Source organism: Thamnophis elegans, chromosome 14, assembly GCF_009769535.1.
Source record: "Thamnophis elegans isolate rThaEle1 chromosome 14, rThaEle1.pri, whole genome shotgun sequence".
Classification (NCBI taxonomy): domain Eukaryota; kingdom Metazoa; phylum Chordata; class Lepidosauria; order Squamata; family Colubridae; genus Thamnophis; species Thamnophis elegans.
In genome coordinates this window covers 27,323,487-27,339,555 of record NC_045554.1, presented here as the reverse complement: position 1 = coordinate 27,339,555, position 16,069 = coordinate 27,323,487, and the positions used below count along the sequence as shown (strand labels likewise).

Here is a 16,069-nt window from a genome sequence, read left to right as displayed (position 1 = left end):
GCAGACAAACCCTGCTCCTATTTTAAAAACCAGCAATTCATCATGTGCTAAGAAATCCTGGAAATTACTTAGGCACCGTGTGATAAAATACTTTCTGTTATTCTATTGCTGTAAATTAACTCCATTAGGCAGCCTTATTAGCAGTAAGAAGGGAAGAAACATCTCTCTCATCTTTAGGGAGACCAGAAAAGAAAAATACAACTAGTTCTCGACTTTGGACTGCTCACTTAGCAATCATTGGAAGTTATGACAGATTCCAAAAAAGCAAATGGCTGGATAATTCTGGGAGCTGAAAACTCCCAATATCTTCAAGATGCCAAGATTGAGAATTACTAGTATATATACGGCATGCACAGTTTGTTGGGTTCTATTCTTTGGGCAGTATACAATGAGGTAAAATTTAAGGTTGATAAATTATCATCATAATTTTATAAGATTTTAAAACCAGCTAAGACCCACAAAAATGTGGACACATTTATATGAATACAAATATGTATATTGAAAAGGATAAATACCATCAATATAAAATGGAGCTCACTCAGAAGCTGAAATAGACCAAGTAAATGAGATGAAGAGTGTGGAAGAGAGGAGAGAGGTAAGGGAAGAACAGAGGGATAGGAGAGAGGGCAGTGGGGGAAGAGGAGGAGAGAAAGAAGAGGCTGCCATGGTGAGGAAAGATGGGGGAGTGCATTCCACACATACCTTTAGCTAGAGTCGGATCTCAGATTACTACAGGAGGCTTTTAAGAAGGCACCTCGTTGGAGAATGTGATTTATGACACAGACTGAGGAGAGGGAAGAAACAGGGGCAAAGTTCCGCCACAATTTAAATGAGGTCAGATCTGACTGCAATGGGGTATTGCTGAAATGGTGTTCCTAATAAATGACTGGATTTCTTTTGAAATTTGGCTCGAGGCTCATGAATTAATTAGAGCATCTTTTGGAAACCTGACAGATAGTTTCAGCCGGAAGAACATGTTGCTTTACTGGCAAATGGAAACCAAAGGGAACGATGTTGCTTTCATGGTAAGGAAGGAAAAAGTAAATTGTCTTAGTGCTTCTACATAATGGAGTCGATGACAGACTAATATCAATTAGATTTCATAGATAATTGTTTAATATGACTACCTAAGTTTCTGCACTGACCATTGATTTGTGATCCATTTCAATCTGCAGCTGACCAAGGAAGATGTGCTGCTTTGTGGTTGGGGAGTGGATTGCCATCGTCATTGGAAATTGTAAAGAGGAAAATGTATGTAGCCTTTGAAGAGAAATGAAGCTATTGGCAGAAAGGTGCTAATGGACAGAGAGAAACCAATTAAAATAAGACAAAATAAAGATGGAAAGATCAGACTGAAATTGAGTACAGTGGAGAGGTGAACATCCAAGAAACATTAGAAGCTGCATCCTATTTACAAGAACTCCAGTAGCAGAAGATCAGCACTCTGACACATACAAAGTTGGAAAATTGAGGGGATAGTTACAGAAATATGGGAAGCTACCAAAGGAGAACGAGTAAAGATTCTGTCCAAGCCATGTCAGCAAATCTTGAGTGGCCAACAAGTTGAACTACATATCAACACCAAAGAAAGAAGACTCAACAGAATGTGAAAACTCATAAAATACCCTTTAGCGAGCTAGTAAATAACATTTAGAACAAACTGGCGGCCTGCGGACCAGACGTGTTATGTGCAGACAACGCCCACCCCAGCGAAGGGGGGGGGGGAAATTTGCGATAGTCACGTGATGGCTACGTGATGCGGTGAGTTTGACATCCATGGTTTACACCAGTGTTGGTGAACCTTTTTGGCACCGAGTGCCAAAGTGGGAGTGTGTGGAAACTGGAAGAGCAGCCGCCCAATGTGCGTGCGTATGCCAGGAAGATGATCAATTCTGGTTTCCATACACAACAGCCACCTGGTCTTCCAGTTTCTGGTGTGCATGAACGTGCAGAGACCAATTGGCTGGTGTGCATGCATGTGCCAGAAACTGGAAGAACAGCTTCCCGATGCGCATGTGTTTGCTGGGAAAATCTGGTTTCCGCTGCAGGCATGGACACCAGCCACCTGGCCTGGTGCCCATGCATGTGCTGGAAATCAGAAGATCATCTTCCTGGTATGCGCATGCACACATCTTCCAGTTTCTAGAGCTACTGCGTGCATGAAGACCAGCTGGGTGGTGCATCAGAACCCAGAAGAGCAATGGGCAATGGCTTGCGGCCCTGGAGAGATGGTTCTGCATGCCACTTCAGGCACCCATGCCATAGATTCACCACAGGGGTGGGTTCCTGCCAGTTCTAACCTCTTCTATAGAAGAGGTTCCACAAATCTACAGTGCCGTTTAGAACCGGTTCCAGCTCCTTCCGCCCACCCGTCCGCATATCATCAAGATGAAGAGCGAGAGGAGGAATTCTGGGAGTTGAAGTCCACAAGTTTAAACACCCCTGGATTTTTTTTTCCCTAAAGGGTTAGGGTGCAAGGGTCTTGTAACTTGACAGCTTTAAGACTTGCACACTTCAATGCCAGAGTTCCTGAGCCAACATGACTGGAGGAGGAATTCTGGCATTTGAAGCATGCAAGTCTTAAAGCTGTCAAGTTTGAACACCCCTGGGTTTTTTTCCCCTAAAGGGTTAGGGGTGCAAGGGTCTTGTAACTTGACAGCTTTAAGACTTGCATGCTTCAAATGCCAGAGTTTCTGAGCCAACATTTTGGTTGCTAAGCAAGAGCGTTGTTAAGTGAGTTTCACCACATTTTACAAGTTGGGCACACTCACCCAGTCACATGGCTGGCAAGCCACTCCCACAAAGCAGGCCACACGTACAGAAGAGGTTCTAAAAAATTTTGGAACCCCCCACTGGTTGGCCATCACAGGTTTAGACTAATTAATTTCAAATTAGAGTCCTCTCTGAAAAGAGTGATGCCAGATCCAGCTGGTTTAGAAAAGGCTGAAGAACATGATATATTATTACTGATCTATGTTGGATAATTGAGAAAGTCAAAGCACACCACAAAGGATTTCTTCTTCTTCTTATGATCCTGAAATCCCTTTATTTGGGGTGGAGTCAAGGTGACTGAATGGAGCTGAGCATTTATTGGCCGGATCCCTTCCTGATGCCTATGTGGAGTTCACAGCAGATATTTTCTCTTTTAATCTTAATAGAGAAACATCTGCCGCTGCCTAGGATTGAACTCTCAGCCTTTCAAGTGGGAGGTGAGCATCTCCACCTCTAGGCCACCATGCTTCTCCAAAAAGGAATCCACACGAGTTTCAATAATTGTAGGAAAGTCTTTCCTTGTGTCAACCATACCAAGCTGGGAATGGTCCTCAAGAAAATGGAAATCCCACTCCTGAGAATACCATGGATAACCACGGGGGAAAAAACCACACACCCCTGAATTATGAAACAAAATAACCCATTATGTGAGGTCCAAAATCTCTAGACTTATGTACAAAGCTGGGAAAGATGAAAGAAGAAAGGATGACCAACATGGACTCCAATTACAGCAGTGATGTGTGTGTACTGTCAGAAGTCCTGATGAGGAGGAGGAAGAGAAAGGCATTGGGAAACATTCTATCCTTATACACAAATGTATGTGTGTGTGTGTGTGTGTGTGTGTGTGTTCACACCTATAGACATACAGCCCTCAGAAATGTATGCAGAAGATGTTTATGCATCTGTTGTCAAAGAGGAGGGCTTAAATTAGCTCAGCCAACAGTCAACAAATGCCTGAACAAAACTACTCGGAAGCCTTTTTCAAAACCACAACTCAACTTTCCATCTAACAGAAAAGAAATAACTACAATTGTTACGTGTATGCTCCCATGTTTCTTAATATCACAATATTTTTGCCATGGGGTTTTCATTTATTGTTCTTGGCATATGAGAAGGAAATTGTGGATATTTGCATGCCGGCATGCCTATCAAATCAACAGGGACGCGGTGGCTCAGTGGCTAAGACGCTGAACTGGCCGATCAGGTCGGCAATTCAGAGGCTTGAATCCCTAGCGCCACCTAACCGAGTAAGCTCCTGTTATTTGTCCCAGCTTCTGCCAACATGGCTTTCTCATGTTTTTTTTACCATGTTCCTCTGGGTTCTCAGAAAAGGTTTTTGATGCCTACCACAAGACCTATGAAGAAGGTTGGGCCACTTCAAGCTGCTGTCCTCTTCAACAAGCGGTCCAAAGTCACCTTATAGGAATTTGCAGCAGTGGTGAAAGTCATTTTTTTTTTTTACTACTGGTTCTGTGGGCGTGGCTTGGTGGGCATGGCAGGGGAAGGATATTGCAAAATCTCCATTCCCACCTCATTCCAGGGAAAGGATAATGGTTTTCGGCACTGCTGCACATGCAAAGGACAGCTGATCGTTGCACATGCATGCTCGCCAGAAACCCATAAGAGAAACAGGCAAGACCATGCATGCCAGGCGACATGGCTTCATGTGCACTGGGCGTTCTCTATCACGGAAATAGAGTTACTCTCCCTAAATGGGCATTCCTGAAAAAAAAAGCAGTTCCTCCACACGTAACCAGCAGCCCACTGATGGGAAGACAATTAAATAGTCAATAAAAAAAGAAACATTAACATTCAAAAGCGGTTTTGTCTCTTGGCAAAGAAAAGCTTAAATGGAAGCAGAAATGACAGATACCCAACCTTGAAGGAAAGTGATGTATTTACTCAGCAACACAATCTTTTGGTCCCCTGAACATCTTTTCGTTTGAGCAATGTGGGCACTTGATCTTTTTGGCAGGTTTTATGCAATTAGAAGGATTATTTTTAGATGTAGGAAAAGATACTTAGTTTTTTTTTTAAAAAAAGGAAGTTCATTCCCATGTATCAAGTGTTGCCTCAAAGTTCTGAATCTGGATGCTTTCTGACACGAAAGTGTGTGCCTTAACTTCAAACTGATTTTATGAATGAAGACAACTGAGCAAAGAAGATGGATAGAAAAGAAAATCTTCCTTTTTCCAAATAGTGAAGAGAAGGACCAAGGGAGATAGGATAGCAGTGTTCCAATATTTGAGGGGATGCCACAGAGAGGAGGGGTCAAGCTATTTTCCAAGGCACCCGAAGGGCAGACAAAGAATAATGAATGGAAACCGATCAAGGAGAGATTCAACCTGGAAATAAGGAGAAATTTTCTGACAGTGAGAACCATCAACCCATGGAACAGAAGTTGCCTTTGGAAGTTATGGGAGCTTCATCACTGGTGGTTTTCCAGAACAGACTAGATGACCTACAAGGTCCCTTCCAACTCTGTTATTCTGTTATTATTGTTATTCAAAAGTTGTGGGAGCTTCATCACTGGAGGCTTACAAGAAGAGACTGGACTGCCATCTGCCAGAAATGGTGTAGGGTCTCCTGCTTGGGCGGGGGGTGGATTAGAATAGATGACCTACAAGGTCCCTTCCAACTCTTTTATTCTGTTAAATATCAGAAGATAACAGACAATAAATCCAAATTAGGATATAAAAATACCATCAGCATTAGACTAAATGCGCATCTAATTATATTAGAGTACTTTGTCATTTGAGAGTTTATTTATTAAATGTATGTGCCACATACTAATCTGGAGGATATAAGAATGCAAGAACTGCTTAGTTAAATCATCCAGGTCATAGTTGTCTCAAAAGTGCTTTTCCAAGAAACTACCAGACGGATTTTTCCAGGAGGAGGAAGAGGAGGAGAAGAGGGAGAGCCCGCAGAGTCCATTTAAGCTCGTGCCAACTGCTTTGGGGACTCCATCCAGCCACCTTATTCTCTGTCGTCCCTTTCTTCTTTTGCCCTCAATCTTTCCCAGCATGAGGCTCTTTTCATTAGTCCTTCCTTCTCATTAGGTGGCCAAAGTGTTTGAGTTTCATCTTCAGGATCTGGCCTTCTAAAGAGCAGTCAGGGTTGATCTCCTCTAGGACTGACCGGTTGGATCATCTTGCAGTCCAAGAGACACACAGGAGTCTTCTTCAGCACCAGAGTTCAAAGGTCTCCATTCTTTGGCGTTCAGCCTTCCTTATGGTCCAACCTTCAGAGCCACACATTGAAACTGGGAAAACCATAGCCTTGACTATGCGCACTTTTGTTGGCAGGGTGATGTCTCTGCTTTTTAGTAGGCTGTCTAGATTTGCCATAGCTTTCCTCCCCAGGAGCAAGCATCTTGTAATTTCTTGGCTGCAGTCCCCATCTCTGGCTTGATATCCCCATCCTGATTAATGTGTGTGGCTCCCATCTTCTCTCTCCATAATTTCTTTTTTTTCTTTTTCTTTCCCTCTTTTTTTGAGAAACAGAAATCCCTTCTGCCAGAAAGCTTTCATGCTATGCATGATTGAACATCTATCACCTTTCAAACCAGCTATGCTGAAGATATAAGCTGGGACACGGAAAGTACCAACAGCAAATGCCTGCTTTTAATTTCAGATAGCACCTATAGAAGGGGTAGCAAGTTGTGTTAGCTGGAATGCTTAAGGAAGAATTGGTCAGAGCTCTTATTTATTCAGGGTTAATACTTCTGGATATTTCTGGCAGGTGACCCGACACTCTTTTGCTCTTGAAATATGCATGAGTAAGGCATAGAATTGCTGTGGTCTGAAAAACATGCATCCAGCAATTATGAATAGCAAAGAGAATGCAGCATTGCTACAATCAATAAAATAAAAAATTAGGGTGTTCTCACACAACATTTGCCACTGAAAATTGGGATGGTGTTTATAGCTGCTCTCCTCCCTCAACCTTCCTTTTGGTCATTTGCATTTTTAATTTTTTTAAAAAAATGCTTCTAAAGCTAAGTCCTGCGGTTTCACAGTTGACCTTTTAAGATGGTTTTTACTGGACTTTAACCTGCCATTAGCTTTATAAAAGTCCTTCCCTTCCCTTCCCTATCCCTTTTCTTTCTCTTCCATGGGTTGATTGCTCTCACTGGCAGAAAATTCCTCCTTATTTCCAGGTTGAATCTCTCCTTGATCAGTTTCCATCCATTATTCCTTGTCTGGCCTTTGGGTGCCTTGGGAAATAGCTTGATCCCCCCTCCTCTCTGTGGCAACCCCTCAAATATTGGAAGATGTTCTCCTGTCTCCCCTGGTCCTTCTCTTCTCTAGACTAGCCAGGCCCAGTTCTTGCAACTGTTCATCGTATGTTTTAACCTCCAGTCCCCTCATCATCCTGGCTGCTCTTCTCTGCACTTTTTCTAGAGTCTCAACATCTTTTTTAAAATCCAGTGACCAAAACTGGATGCATTACTCTAGGTGTGGTCTCACTAAGGCTTTAAAGAGGGGTATCAGTACCTCTCTTGATCTTGATTGTATCCCTCCGTTAATGCAATTTAGGATTGTGTTGGCTTTTTTGGCAGCTGCTGCACACTGCTTGCTCATATTTAGCTGGTTGTGCACTTCCAAGATCCCTTTCAAAGTTACTGCTATTAAGCCTGGTATCACCCAGTCTATTCTAGAGCAGTGCCCCCTAATGGTTTGGGCACCAGGCACCAGTTCCGCGGAGAAAAGGTTTTCTGCGGACCGGAGAAGGTGTGGTTTCACATGATGCCTACATCTCATGGAAGGGGCTTTGCTTATTTGCGCAGCCTGTTTCTGGCATGCTGAGGAACAGGGCTGGTCCACATACGAGGGGTTGGAGAACCCTGTTCTAAAGAAGGTACCCCATAATTAGGAGCTGCTGATACTCACTGGCCTGTGGTACAGATGGGCATTCTCTATGGGATGCCCGTTTTCTGGACCAAACTTCTAAGACAGATGATATAACTTCTCAGCTGCCCTAATTCTTCGCTGACTGATGCAGTACTTTTACAGATTTTTTTAATGGGTTTATTTAGTACCCTATAAACATCATTGGCACTTCCTTGACTGAAAAGTGAAAGAAATGTAATATTTATGACCTTCCTTGCCAGGATGGATTGCTTAAGATGGAGCATTGACCTGCAAAGTTGGCTCTCTAGATCAGGGGGAAGTCCCACAGAGTGGAACATGATCATGGCAAGGGAAATCAGACAAGGAAACCAAAGACAGGCAAGCTAATACTAGAACATATGATTGGAAGGGACCTTGGAGGTCTTCTAGTCCAGCTCTCTGCTCAAGCCGGGGACCCTATACCCTCCCAGTCAAATCATTGCCAGCCCTTCTTGAAATTCTCCAGTGATGGAGCATCCACAATTTCTGGAGATAAGCCATTCCACTGGCTTCTTGTTCTAATTGTCAAGAAATGTATTCTTATTTCTAGATTGGCTCTCTTTCTGATTAGTTTCCATCCGTTACTTCTTATCCTGCCTTCAGGTGCTTTGGTGAATAGATTGTCCCACTCTTCTCTGTAACAGCTTCTCAAGTACTGGAAGACTAATATCGTGGTCCACTTCTCTTCGTTACATTAGATATACCTAGTTCCTGCAATCATTCATCATATGGTGGATTAGTTCAGATTAACAGAGTTGGAAGGGACCTTGTAGGTCATCTAACCCAACCTCCCAGCCAAGCAAGCCCTCCACCATTTCTGTCAAATGGCAATCCAGTCTCTTCTTGAAAGCCTCCAGTGATGAAGCTCCCACAACTTCTGAAGGCAACTTCTGTTCCATGGGTTGATTGCTCTCACTGTCAGAAATGTCTCCTTATTTCATGGTTGAATCTCTCCTTGATCGGTTTCTATTCATTATATCTTTGTCTGGCCTTGGAAAATAGCTTGACCTCTTCCTCTTTGTGGCAGCCCCTCAAATACTGGAAGACTGCTATCATGTCTCCCCTGGTCCTCCAATATGCAATACATAAACATGACTAAATAAGTAAATAACAAAATAACATATACCTGCCTGCATTATATGACACAGGGAAACAACACAGTCGAGTTCGAATGCATACATGTAGACGACAAGAAAAATGAATCTTGCGAATTTACCGGACAGATGGCATCGTTTACAGGAAATATCCAGCAGCCGGTATACCATTCTTGGAAGCCCAGCCTCAGTTTCCCCCATTCCTGTCCGCAGCACATTTGCCACAGCTAGCAGGCAGAACTTGTGCTGCAGCGAGGGGTTATGCCACTTTAACGGCAAACCCGTGGCATTCCCAAATGAAGCCCGTGTGTAAAAAAAATAAAACCCTGCTTTGTAAAAGACGTTGGATGTGAAAAGGAGTTATTTTAGAGCTTGCTCAGCAGATCTAGGGGAGGGGGGGGGAGAAGAGAATGCATAAAAGAGCAACTAAGGTGAATTCAACTTGGAGATGATTTTATTGCTGACATCATTCCAGGAGAAAAGCTGCAAAGATGAAGCTAGATCAGTGGTTACCAACCTTTTTTCAGCCATGCCCCACCTAAGCATCTCTAAAATACTGATTCCCTCCCCCTATGACATATAATTCTTACTTTACTCAAAGAACGAACTCCTACTCATGCAGAGGAAGCCTAAAAAGCCAATAACTTGGTTTAAACAAGGTTCCAAAGAACATGGCATCCATGAGAGAGAAAAATAAAAGGACAGTAGATTCTATGACACCCCCCCCCTACTCGCTCACTCAATTTGAATCTGCAGCTTAGTGAGGAAATGTTTTGGTGGTTCAGTAAGTGGAGGTGAAACACATAGGCCTGGCAAGGCCTATGCATGCGTGGCCCAGCCCCAGATTGCTCTGAGAGGAAAAGTCTTGTAAAACACGGCCTGGGAAATCACAGACTAAAAATAACTGTAAATCTAACCATTTCTTAGTTAAACTTGGGTCCTGGTTCTATATCCTCACAGTTGGGCTTCCCCCAGCAGCCATTCACTCTGTCTCCCCACAGAGCATCTCTCCCTGCAACCACCCAACAACAAAACCCACATAAAAGAGAGAGAGAGAGAGAGAGAGAGACAGAGACTCTGCCAGCCCCATGATCCATAGTGGGAACACAACTGATTGACTGCCTTTCCCCGCCCCCCCAACTGGGATATCCTTTTTAGACCAGGCACTAGGAAATGCACTTTAACAAAGACAACAATAGGTAAATGACACACAGCTGTTTAATCACATATATATAAGAACAATTAGCGGGCTTTCAAAAATTCAGTTAATAGCTCATTTTCGAATTGCCCCCATTAAAAATCAAATTGCCCCTCTCTGGGTCGTGGGCCCTATGTTGGGAACCACTGAGCTAGATCTTTAGCAAGGTATTGTATTTTTCAGACTATAAGACGCACCAAGATTTTGAAGACACAAATTATAAAAAAAAGGCTTTGCTCTGCAGACCTCCCCAAAACCTCCCATTTTTTGTCAAAAAAGGGGCATGCATAGCCTTTAGGAGGCTTGTAGAGTGCTTCTGGGAGCTGAAGGACCAAAAACAGCCTGTTTTTTGCTCATTTTTGCTCTCCCCAGCCCCCAGGAGCACTCTGGAAGCCTCCAAAAGGCTATGTATGGCCATTTTTGCAAAGGGGGCGGGTTTTCACTGCTATATTCAGTGTATAAGACACAACCAGATTTTCACCCTCTGGGAGGGAAAGGCGCATCTTATACTCTGAAAAATACAGTATGTTCTTATAATTCAGGGATAGGGAACAGTGGTGAGTTTCCATTTTTTTTACTACCGGTTTGCTCGCGCGGTTGTGCGTGATGCAGAAGCGTCTGCACATGTTATGCAGAAGTGTCCAGGTGGATCCTTCCATTGCTCCTACCTGTTCGCTTAATCTGGGAGAAACCAGGAGCAACCCACCTCTTGATAGGAAACCTCCAGATGTAGCAGAGTCAACAGGGAGAAAGGACGAGGAATGAAAGTAAATATACATGACCCAGGATAATGTTTCAGGATCCAGGTTGAGTCGGTTATGGGGACCAAAGATTTATTCTTCCAAGCTTTTGGGCTTGTGCTGGAGACCATCCTCAGGGAATTTCTGTCTCTCCAGAATATGCGCAATGTGTGGTTGTTCCACATGTTGTATTTATATCATTCTTGGTTGTTTGTAGCTTTTAGTTGTTGATTAGGATGTTAATGGTGTTAATTAAGGCAACTATTAACACCCCAATCAGCAACTAAAAGCTATACATAACCAGGAACTACATAAATACAATGTGTAGAACAGCCCAGCGCACATATTCTGGAGAGAGAGGGGAGAGAGAGAGACAGAGGGAGGGGAGAGAGAGAGGGAGGGAGAGGTGGGAAGAGAGATATTCCCTGAGGATGGGCTCCAGCACAAGCATGAAAGCATGAAAGAATAAGAGCACATCTTCCTTCCCCTGTCCTTACCACTTTCTATAGGGGGACAATTGAAAGCTTCCTGTCCTGTTCTATTACTGTGCGGTTTGGAGGTATTACTGTGCAGAGAGTGGTGAGGACAGCAAAAAAGATTGTTGGAAGTTCACTCCCTTCTATCTAGAACACAGCATATAAGTTCTCCATGACTAGTTTTCCTTGTTACTTGCTGGGAGGGGGCTTTGTGGTATCCAAAACAGAACAGCTAGATTCTATAATAGTTTTAGTAGACCATATAGCAATGATGGCTAACCTTTTCCGGACTGAGTGCCCAAATGCATGCCCCCTCTCTTGCCCAAACCCTCAAAATGCAACGCATGCGTGGGTCCCATGCATGTGCCCCGCCCCCTGTGCATGTGCACATGCCACCCGAATGTGCCACATGCATGCACACTGCCCCCCGCTCATGCACCCCCCCCACATGCACAGCAGGGATCCAGAGACCAGCTGGCTGGCGGGAGGCATGTGCACATGAGTGGTAGAGTTGAACTGGAGCGACGGCTCGTGTGCCATCAGAGAGGTTGCTGCATGACACCTGTGGCACATGTCACCATCACGGACACATAGTATCAACCTTGTTAACTCTCAAGACTCTTTTTTCCGCTATATATTCTAAATGCTCTGTAATTTGTGTGGGGTGTGTATGTGCCTGTACGCTATATGTACATGTATGTGCATGTATGAGTATGTATGGGTATGGATACACACACATGTATAACATGTTTATGCTATATGTATGTGCATGTGCATGTATGGGTATGGATACACACATACAAACACGCACACATATATACACACATGTATAGCATGTATATTCTATATGTATGTGTGTGTATGTGCATGGATACACACATACAAATACACAGATGTATAGCATTATATGCTATATGTATGTGCATTTATGTGCATGGATACATATATACAAATACACACACATACACACATGTATAGCATGTATATGCTATATGTATGTGCATGCATGTGCATGGATACACACATACAAATACACACACATGTATAGCATGTATATGCTATATGTATGTGCATGTATGGGTATGGATATACACATACAAATACACACACATGTATAGCATGTATATGCTATATGTATGTGCATGTATGTCTATGGATAGACACATACAAATACACACACATATACACACATGTATAGCATGTATAAGCAATATGTATGTGCATGTGCATGTATGGGTATAGATACACACATGTATAACATATAGCATGCTATATACATTAGTACATTAGTACAGTGGTCCCCAACCTTTTTATCGCCGCGGACCAGTCAGCCTTTGATAATTTTACCGTGGCCCGCTGAGCGCGCGCAGGGGTGGGGGGGCATCTCTTCCCTGGAGCCTTTGCGCACGGCCCAGGAGCTACATTATAACTTTCAGGCAGGCCTTCCATAAAATAACATAGAGGTTAGTCTTTCTTCATCTTTTTATGTCTATTAAATTTTAATAATTAAAACACTATCAGGATCTAAAGCAGGGGTGTCAACTCGATATCATTGAGGACCATATCAGGATTGTGTTTGACCCTGTGGGGCTGGGTTGGGCGTGGTCAATTTGACATCACTCGTGTTGTGGCCTGAGTGCTCTGGTTCTCCAGGAAGAGGAGGGACACCCCGAACGCCATCACCGCCAAGAGCTGCAATTTAGGCGGCAACATAATCCGGAGCAGCCCCATCGGCGGCTGCAGCAGCAGCAGCAGCCGCCGTCACCGCCACCTCCCTGGTCCCACACGTCCGCCCGGAGATCACGACATGACGCGGGGCACTGACAGGGGAGGCCGGGTTGGTGGTGGTGGTGGTGGTGGTTCGGGGAACAGCCTCTGCGGGAGACAAAAACGGCGGCCGCAGACGAGCCAGGGGAAAGCCCGGCGCCGGCGAGAGCTCGCGGGGAAGAGGGGGGGAGGAAACAACCACCTGGGCTTCTCACATTCCTCGCAGCAAAACCTCGCGACGGCACACCCCCACCAACCGCCTCTGAGAGAGGCTCAGTCCGGTGGCCCCACTCAGCACACCGTCCCAGGCACGCGCCCGGCCACCCCAGCCACCAATTTGCGTGCGCTGCTCAGCAACTGAACGCTCCGGCCTTAATTCACGCCCCTTTAGCTTACCTCCCCTACCTCGCCGACCAGCCAGAATACTGATTGGACGACGTTGTCCGTAGGCCTAGCGACTTTCCCTTAGGCCCCCGGCCGCTGCGCGGCCCGGTGCCAGGTACTCCATGGCCCGGCACCGGTCCGCGGACCGGGGGTTGGGGACCACTGCATTAGTATATTAGTAGTATATTAGCGTATAGCATGCAGTATACCTTATTTTGAGAGTGGGCATCAGAATGTCATTTTTTAATGTGTGCCAGTGTGTTCACAGAAAAAAACAGTGACAGTAAAGGTTATCTCATCTCATCTCGTCTCATTTCATCTCTCTAATAAACTTTTGGTTCCACCAACTCAGATTGGATCCTGCAGAAATGGCCCAATTCCACAACATTTTAAAGAATTGGAAGGGACCAGAAGGGCCACGTACTCCACAGTTGTCCATCCTTCCTGACTTTAGGACTTGTGGACTTCAGCTCCCAGAATTCCCCCAGCCAGCATGAATTTTGGAGTTTGCAGCCGCCTTTGGTAAGGATCCCCTGGGCGGCTTTCGGGGATAGAAAGATAAAAAGCGAATGATCAGCCATGAACATATAAACCAGGTTTTAGCACTGCTTTCTTATTTCATGCTCCTGATTTTATTTATTCATTTTACACACACACACACACACACACACACACACACACACACACACCCCTCAAGTGTACTGACTTTGGCATTAAATTATTAGCAGGGGGGGGGGAAATCACTTCTTAAACGAAGCTTCTTTACAAAGTAAATAAGTGGCTTGTTTTTTTTAAAATAGCTTCCATCATTTTTGCTTTTCCCTACCAACTGGAAATCTGCAGCCTCCCATTTGGCTGAATAAGGAAGTAATTAGAGTGCTGCCATCCTTTGTTTAGCTTATATCCTTTAGCGCTAATTACCGAGGCTCCTTTATGAGCTCCCCCCCCAACAGAAATAATTGCCACATGCCTCCTTAAAAGAAACAAACGATTGGCAGCCTTCTCAGGGTACAAAGGATAAACACCAATTAAAAACGGTTTGCACAAGCACTTCGCAAATAAAACCCAAGTGTAGCCAAAGATTTTAATAAAGCAAAACTAATAAGCCATTTCTGGAACATCGCATCGGCATTAGAAGTAAAAGCAGAAAATTTAAAGAGAGAAATTCTTTCTAGTAGATCCGTTTAGTGAAGGAGAGGGGGGGAAAAACCTCCCAGAGCTGTAATATATATAATATATATAATATATATTATATATAAACTTTGAGCAAAGCAAGGCATTGCTCAAGTTTAAGAACAGCTGTTCCACATAATGGAAAACTATTTTTTTCAGAAATGAATAGCCAAAGACTATGCCTTTGTTATCATCTCATTTCCACACGAGAAACTTCTTAGGTTCAGAACACTGTCCAAAACAGAGACATTACTTTTTAAATCAGGGGTGTCAAACTCAAGGCCCACACACCGCTTCCTGCCCACGGGGTGCTTAGATCTGGTTCACAGGGGCTGCCCTGAAAACAGTGAAGGACTCCATTTTCCCAGGTATAGGGCTAGCAAACCAACTAAAAGAAAAACAAAAGGAGAAATGTTTCCCCTTTTGCATTTGAGCATGCAAAGAAGGGACAGGAAAGGAGGAAAGGGGAAGGGGAAGAAGAAGATGGGAAGAGAGCGAGGAAGGAAAAGAAGGAAAAGGGGGAAGGAAGAAGAAAGGAGGATGAAGCGGGAAGGAAAAAGAAGAGAAGAGAAGGAAGAAAGAGAGGAAGGAAGGTGGGTGTCAGGTTTCCAATGGATGCCCTAATTAAATCATGAGGATCGAGCCAAGATTCAAAAGAAATCCAGTCATTTATTAGGAGCTTCATGTCGGCATGTAATCAAAAGAAGCCAGCTCTGCCCCCACATAATTTATAGCTCCAATCATGACCCTGTTTCCCCCCTCCCACCCCCCACCCTAGGGTGTGTCATCAATCACATTTGCCAATGGGGCAATTTCGTGGTTGTAGAGATCACTCCCTCCGGCCGCTGTAAGTAACCCTGGGATACAGCCTTGAGAGAGATAAGTCTGGATGTGCATCTGTCTTTTGCTGTCATGCCGTTTTATCGATTCCCCCCCCCCCTTTTCCTATGGCAACTCGAGAGCAGGCCAAGGATGCTTTGTGAGTGGAAGGAAGGAAGGAAGGAAGGAAGGAAGGAAGGAAGGAAGGAAGGAAGGAAGGGAAGTACTCCCTTAGCATTTGGACACAGCAGACAAACAGGCTCCTCTGGAGGACAAGGTTTGGCGCTCTCTCTGATCTTGCCTTTTTCCACTAGAGACAATGAATTCCCCCAGCCCCGCCCGGGCTACCAGAAGTGCCCCCAACATGAGTGATGTCAAGCTGGCCATGCCTACCCCAGCCATGCTCTCCAGAGGTCAAACACAATCCTGATGCAGCCCTTAATGAAATCGAGTTTGGACACCTCTGTTTTAAATCATCATTACCATTTCCCATCTTACAGCAAAATTCCATATAAAATCTATCTTTTTTTTCCCAACAGTCTTCATCCTTCACTCTAAACTCACCTGCATTCTGGCACATCAGAATAAAATCTGCTTTGTGGGTTAGCCTGGACTTTACTACATTCTTGTTTTGTTTTTTCCCCCACTCAATAAATTATTCTTATTTGGGACAGATCAACGCAGAGAAAAAAACAGACAGACAGACAGGACAGACAGACAGACAGACAGACAGACAGGACTGCAGAAAATT

The 16,069-nt window shown here is 44.3% G+C and overlaps 1 protein-coding gene across 1 annotated transcript in view; it reads right to left on the bottom strand.

The window, feature by feature from the left end:
- NECAB2 (N-terminal EF-hand calcium binding protein 2) overlaps positions 1–16,069 on the bottom strand; it is a 190,538-nt gene that overhangs the window by 86,276 nt on the left and 88,193 nt on the right. The gene's annotated exons all lie outside the window — the stretch shown is intronic.